Raw genomic sequence first — 6727 nt, 5'->3', positions numbered from 1 at the left:
TTAACCACCAAGAGTCTGATTTTCCCTAGGTTGCTTCTCTCACGACTTGATAAAAGTGCTTTGAGCAGTGGGAAAGGTTACTGTTTGCTACCGAGCTCTGTCAGTGTGCCGTTGATTAAGACTGTTTGGCTCATTTGGACGAGTGTATGTGTCCTTATATATATATATTATATATATATATATATATATATTATATATATATATATATATATATATATATATATATATATATATATATATATATATATATATATATATATATATATATATATATATACTTATTACATTTTGGTTGTGGTTTATTTTAGTTTTAAGTTTTGTTACGGTTTTATTTTGGTTTATTTGAATGGTGTTACGGTTATTTGAATGTTTTTTAGTATTAAGTGATTGTTTTAGTTTTAAGAAATATAGTTTTAAGGTTATGTTTTGTTTTTGTGTCCTTTTTTGACCAAGAATCCCGCGGCTGATAACATAAGGGGAAAGTTTGTGTTGAAGAGACATTTGTCTGTTTAGAGTGATCCAGGATGCGGGGGTTGTTGTTGTAACATCCCGCCACAGGAAGACATTTGCACAACCAAATTATGGAGTTTCGATATACGAGTATAGTTTCAATTATGGACACCAAAGTTTCTCATTTGCTCGAAGTGTTCGATCATGAGGAAAATACGCAACTCTCTCTCTCTCTCTCTCTCTCTCTCTCTCTCTCTCTCTCTCTCTCTCTCTCTCTCTCTCTCTCTCTCTCTCTACGAGAAAAGGGGAAACAGTTCTCTGATAAAATGTATAAAGCATTTGGGGCCATCAGCATATAGTTTTTAAAGTCTGATTCAGTCTTTGCAACTAGTCCTTTCATGTACCATTTCATTGTTCTCAAAAGATCATTAATGATCATGCTGCATAACTTAATTTATTGGATTGTGCTTTTATTTTATCGTGTACTATGATTATGATGTTCCGTACTTGAAGGTGATAACTACTACTTGATTCTTGAGTACAGATTATAACACTGACATAGATAACATATGCCAGTGGGCAGCTTCGGACATTTCTTCCGGTCTTTGTTAGGTAAAAGGAGTAGACATTCTGGTAGTCAACGTCATCTGGTATCACTGTTTGTTACCCTATAAAATTCCCCCATTTCAACGATCATGACATCGTTCTCTTTCAATTTAGTTATGGTAAGAGTGTTTGTCCGACAGACACTGTTCGACCATGTGGACGCACCTTTAGTCAATGATAATCCACTGATGAAAATAAAAATCTTTGACTGATAAATCGCTGAGAGAGAGAGAGAGAGAGAGAGAGAGAGAGAGAGAGAGAGAGAGAGGAGAGAGAGAGAGAGAGAGAGAGAGAGAGAGAGAGAGGTTACTTACAAAACAGTGAGGCTTATGATCTCTGCAAATTAATCAGAAGAGAAGGAGTATATCAGTAACAATAAGATTGTGTCCATTTATATATGTGAAGTTTGGATAATGCATTAAGCTATTAAAGACATATGGCAGTTATTTGTCCACTTTTATTCTCATTAGTATGAATATTGATCGTAATATTTTTAAGGAATTTGTGTTGGACATGGAGTTGAAAATGATAGTTTAGCGAGACGGAAATGTAAGTATACATGATTATAATGTCACCGGGATTGATCGAAATATAAAAAAAAAGTTTTGCACCAAACAAAATTTTGTTTGGAGGGAGGGTTTCTTCTGTATCAATATCAAAGTCAGTGTAAATCATTGCCAATAAATCACAAGAATTACATTAAAATAGGCAATTTTTTCGTGTATGTATGATAAAGCTAAAAAAAACCACATTATATGAAAAAGGAAATTTATTTTGAGCGCTTGAAGGGTCCATCTCCTTCCTCCTCAGAAAACAAATAGTTACATATTTCTAAAAAGTTACAAAGTCTCAAAAAAATTAACAACGTTCTTGGTAATTTGCTTACATCGTTCAACCGTTCCTTAACAATAGTTACATTGTTTTTTACAATATTATCTTTTAAAAATCTAATTTGAAATTATTTTGATGAATATTTAAATTTCTAGAATTATAAATTAAAAGATTTTCAACTAATTTTTGTGGGTGTGTCAGGCATTGAAATCAATTTTTCCATATTCTTAACATGTATTGGATGATTTTCCCTGGTCATATGTTTAAAAACACCGCTATTTTAATCTCCTCTTCTAACGGAATCTCTATGTTCTCTTTTCCTTCTTTTGAAATCTACTGACTCTCCTATATTAACCTCATCACATGTTCTACATGGTAATTTATATATACATGCTTATTGGCTGTAGTCTTTCCCTGACTCTGTCATCACTGCAAGTATAGGCTGCAAGACGACATTGTTAATCTGTCGAATTTTCATCTATGTCTTGTGGTTAAGCTTTTACCTCTAAAATAGTCCATATACAATCACTTCATCGTTAAAGCTAAAAGAAATACTCTTATTGTTTTTCTTTTCTTTGTATCCGTATGGTGTGTTCAAGAACTAACTACACTACGTGGTACTGCTTAACGAGAACCTTTGCGAAAGAAAATTGTACTCTCTCTCTCTCTCTCTCTCTCTCTCTCTCTCTCTCTCTCTCTCTCTCTCTCTCTCTCTCTCTCTCTCTCTCTCTCAATAGAATGAAGGTTCTTACATCGGTCTGAGATTATAGTAAACCTTTTTTTTATTGATAAAGTAATTATTTGTATGTCTTCACAGTAGAAATATGAATTCACATGAATTTTTTTCATAGAACTCGCAGGTAATAGATCAATTTGTTTTGACAATGAAACGCTAAGGAAAGTATACTTTTATTTTATCAAGCACCGCAAACCACCCAAATAGGTCAAATCATACTATGGCTGCTGTTAACATTAACGTTTTGCAAATGGTCGACACCTGGTTAAGATGACAGTGTCAACGTATTTTTCCAGTGAACGGAATACAAATCAGATTTTATGCTCTGAGTTGGGAGATTATTATTTGTCATTACTAAAAGTGTATGTAGGCTAGTGAAGGAGGGTGGTTCGGTTTAAGAATTGTAGAGCACATGATTAATATTTGAACCTCCTTGGACAAGTTGATGACTAGAATAAAGAAAAGTATTTGTCATCAAGTATTTCTCCTATTATTAAATAATATAAAATATCAATTTAGATGGATCATATTGATTTACTTTCACATGTGAATTATGTGTATGAACTGTTATAGTATGCTATGCTGATTGCTAAATTACCCGAACGCATTGATAAACATTGTCACTGGTTTGTTAATGGAAGTAAGATTTTTAAATTAAAGGACTAGAATTACAAACAAGGTCCCCAAAAACAGAATTATTTATGCCAATATATCCAAGTATATTTGAAACTAATAGACACGCAAAATAAGGTAGGCGTGTACCGCACACGTTTCATTCACGATCATACACTGTAATGCTATTGCTTTTATTTTTTTCTGTGCCGTGGCTGAATACAACTGCACCCTTCTACACATCCCTTGGAAAATTAATTCCGTTGCCAATGCCTTAGCAAGAAACAAATTTGCCACCATTTATCTGGGATTGTGTTACAACATCTTGACAGTAGTACACGCAATGATCCCTCTGTTAGGAAGCCATCGTTCTTGACAACTCTAATGCCACCCTCCTTTGTGACGTCAGTACTGGTAGACAACGACAGTGGATACCTGCTCCAGTGCACCGACAGGTGTTTTGATTTTAACCATGCCCTCTCAAATCTCTCCTGTCCACTAGAGTTCATTTAGCACGGCATTACTACTGATGCTAAGGGTTGGGTCCACACCTGTACATCATGCCACACTTCAAAAGTACATCGACATACGGATTCAGGAGACGACACCTTTTCCCAACCTCATTGTCGTTTTGTCCACATCTGCGTCAATGTAGTAGGTCCCCTACCCACATCACAACGACACTATTACCTGTTGAGCATTACTGTCATTGAGTGTTCCACTAGTTGGCCTAATGCTATTCCCATGCAGACAGCAACGTCCGCCTCATGTACATTTGCTTTACTCTCGGGGTGGATACCAAAATTTGGTACCTCTGAGCATATTATATCGGATAAGGGTACCACTTTCACCTCTCAATTATTGTGGACATCATAGAGGAATCTCCTGGGAATCACCCTAAATCAGGCAAACGCCTACAACTCTGTAGCCAACGGACTGGCTGAACGTTTTCATCGCACCCTCAAAGTAGCTTTGATGTCTCGCTGCAATAACTCAAACCTGTTTACTCAGCTTCCCTGGGTCCTCTTTGAGTTAAAGACCACCCCTAAGGATGCCGTGGATGTCTCAGAAGCTGAAATGGTGTATGTCGACCTCCAACAATCTCCAGTGCCTATGTCACGTTCCTGCAAGCCACCGCTGATGACCCCTTACACTGGCCTCTTCCTCATGATCCATCACTCACACACTGAGAGCTTAGTTAATTAACCTTCATGGCAAAGAACACTGGTTCTCCATTGATCTCCTCACACTTGCACACCACCTGTAAGATGACCAGCCTACAGTTTGCCTCTCTAAATCAGGGCGCCCTATTTCACATGTGTGTCTTTGTAGTTGAGAGATCCTTGCACCACATGTGTTTCATACAGGCTCATACACTCTAAGGCTATTGTTTTTTTTTTTTTTTTATCTCTCGATGTCTCCAGCACAGATAATAGAAAAACCTGTTTAAACCTGCCATCACATGTTTCATATTGTTTGAAATCTTGTGTCATTGTTGCCCTCAACTGTTTATATAGAAGCCCGTTATCTTATGAATAAATTTTACTTCCATTCACCTCGCCTCTTTCTTAGTACCTAACAGACACCTCACACAGAAGCGATACTACTCAGAGTGCTGCTGAGAAAGATATATGTAGTTTCTTTACACAGCATTAATGCCTTACCGAATGAAAAAGGAGGTAAGAAGAAAAAAATACCGTTTTTAATGAGAAAGCAAGTAAAACAATTTCCTAAAACAGTCAAAATGTGCATTGAAAGTATCTGCATTTTCTATGATTAACATTGTAGTCAGATTGAAGAAAAGGTTTATTCACGCAATAATGATTATAGACTGGATCCTTTGAAACAACATGTGGCTTCGACTCAACTGACACAACATGGTCGAATTTTTTAACCAGTACCTAAACAAAGAGCAAAGGATATCATAACAATCGCTCGTTTACGTAATTTTGGACCGCATGAAGATGATTTATTTTCTGTTATATTTGATGGTAATAAACGTATGAATATATTTGTTAATATTTATAGAACCATTAATGGCAGACCAGTTAATTGAGATGTTAGAAGAACGTTTTTTGTTCACTTTACATCGTGATCTAATGGTTGAAACCACATTCAAGAACTTATCTGGCTTCCCCGATGTTCTATCATTGATGAAGTTACCTTAGGATATAAACTATTTACAATTTTAAAGGTTTAAAGGCCGCTTATGAATGGCAGAGGCAAAGGGCAGTGGCATTGCCCTATCGAGTTGCACAATGCCTTGGAGACTGACTATATATACTTATGATCAGCGCCCAAGTCCCCTTTCCACCCCAACTGGGAACATGAAAGGCCAGTCAATGGCTGCTGATGACTCAGCAGATAGACCTATAGCTCCCCCCCCCCACACACGCACATTTTTTAACAAACTAGGATGGTGAGGTTGCAGCAAAAAAAGAAAGTAACAAGTTTGATCGATATTAGAACCCTAGTCTGGCGATCACCAGTCTGGGACGTTACAGCATCGGCCACCACAGTTGCTGAGGATATAAACTATTGATGATAAATTTTCTTACTCGGGTGTATTCATAGTGTTTAAGGAATTTCACTTTCATTCTTTGTGTTGATGGAGTTCCAGAATATTGATTAGAAAATAATGTTTACGTGATTCTTGAAAAATAAATCGTACAAATTTATCGTATTCTTCTCTTCAATACAAACACACAAATTTCGTTAATTTTCTGAAAAAAAAAAAAAAAAGTGGGTGAAGTGAATAATAATATTAGAATTTGAGTCCATCTTTCTTGGTGAAATGTGATATCTTTATGTGACTTTATGAATGAACTGAAAGAAAAAATGTGTAGCGGAACAGATTGAGTCATGACCTTGTGGACATTTATTTCAAGTTATTCCAGAGCTGATTATTACTAGTGATTATTTTATGTAGACCTGATCAATAATTTCAATATCTCTTTTTTCTGTAAAGAACCAAAATTCTTGGCTATAGACATTCTCTAGAGTTCTTTTAAACTGTTTGCTTTGGATGATATTAAGATATATGAAAGTTTCGAGGATATAAAAAAAAAAAAAACAATGAAATAAAAGGGATAGTAAATAAACATGTTAAAAATGTAGAAAAAAAGTAATCTTATACGACTGTTACTTGAATTTCATTGATATCAGAGCACAACAAAATGACCCATCAGGCTTTCTGATTAAAGCCAATAACATCGTTTCAGCTACTTGCAAAATTTCTAAATTAAATTAGTGCTTTACATAAGTTGCTGTCGCATGCTACTCTTCGATCAGAAAATATTTCTTTTTATGTATGGATTTCAGCAAGCTTACAGATATCCATATTCCTAACTGATATCCAGTACAAATACTGATTATACCTATATGAATAAGAGTAAGCAGGAACGTTTTGCTGTATTAAATACAGTATATTAATGACGTTCACCGAATTTTCTCAGAATTTTTATCATTCAAGTATTCTGTTTGACCGTGACC

Source organism: Palaemon carinicauda, chromosome 7 (assembly GCF_036898095.1).
Source record: "Palaemon carinicauda isolate YSFRI2023 chromosome 7, ASM3689809v2, whole genome shotgun sequence".
NCBI lineage: Eukaryota > Metazoa > Arthropoda > Malacostraca > Decapoda > Palaemonidae > Palaemon > Palaemon carinicauda.
Note: the sequence above shows the minus strand (reverse complement) of the source record.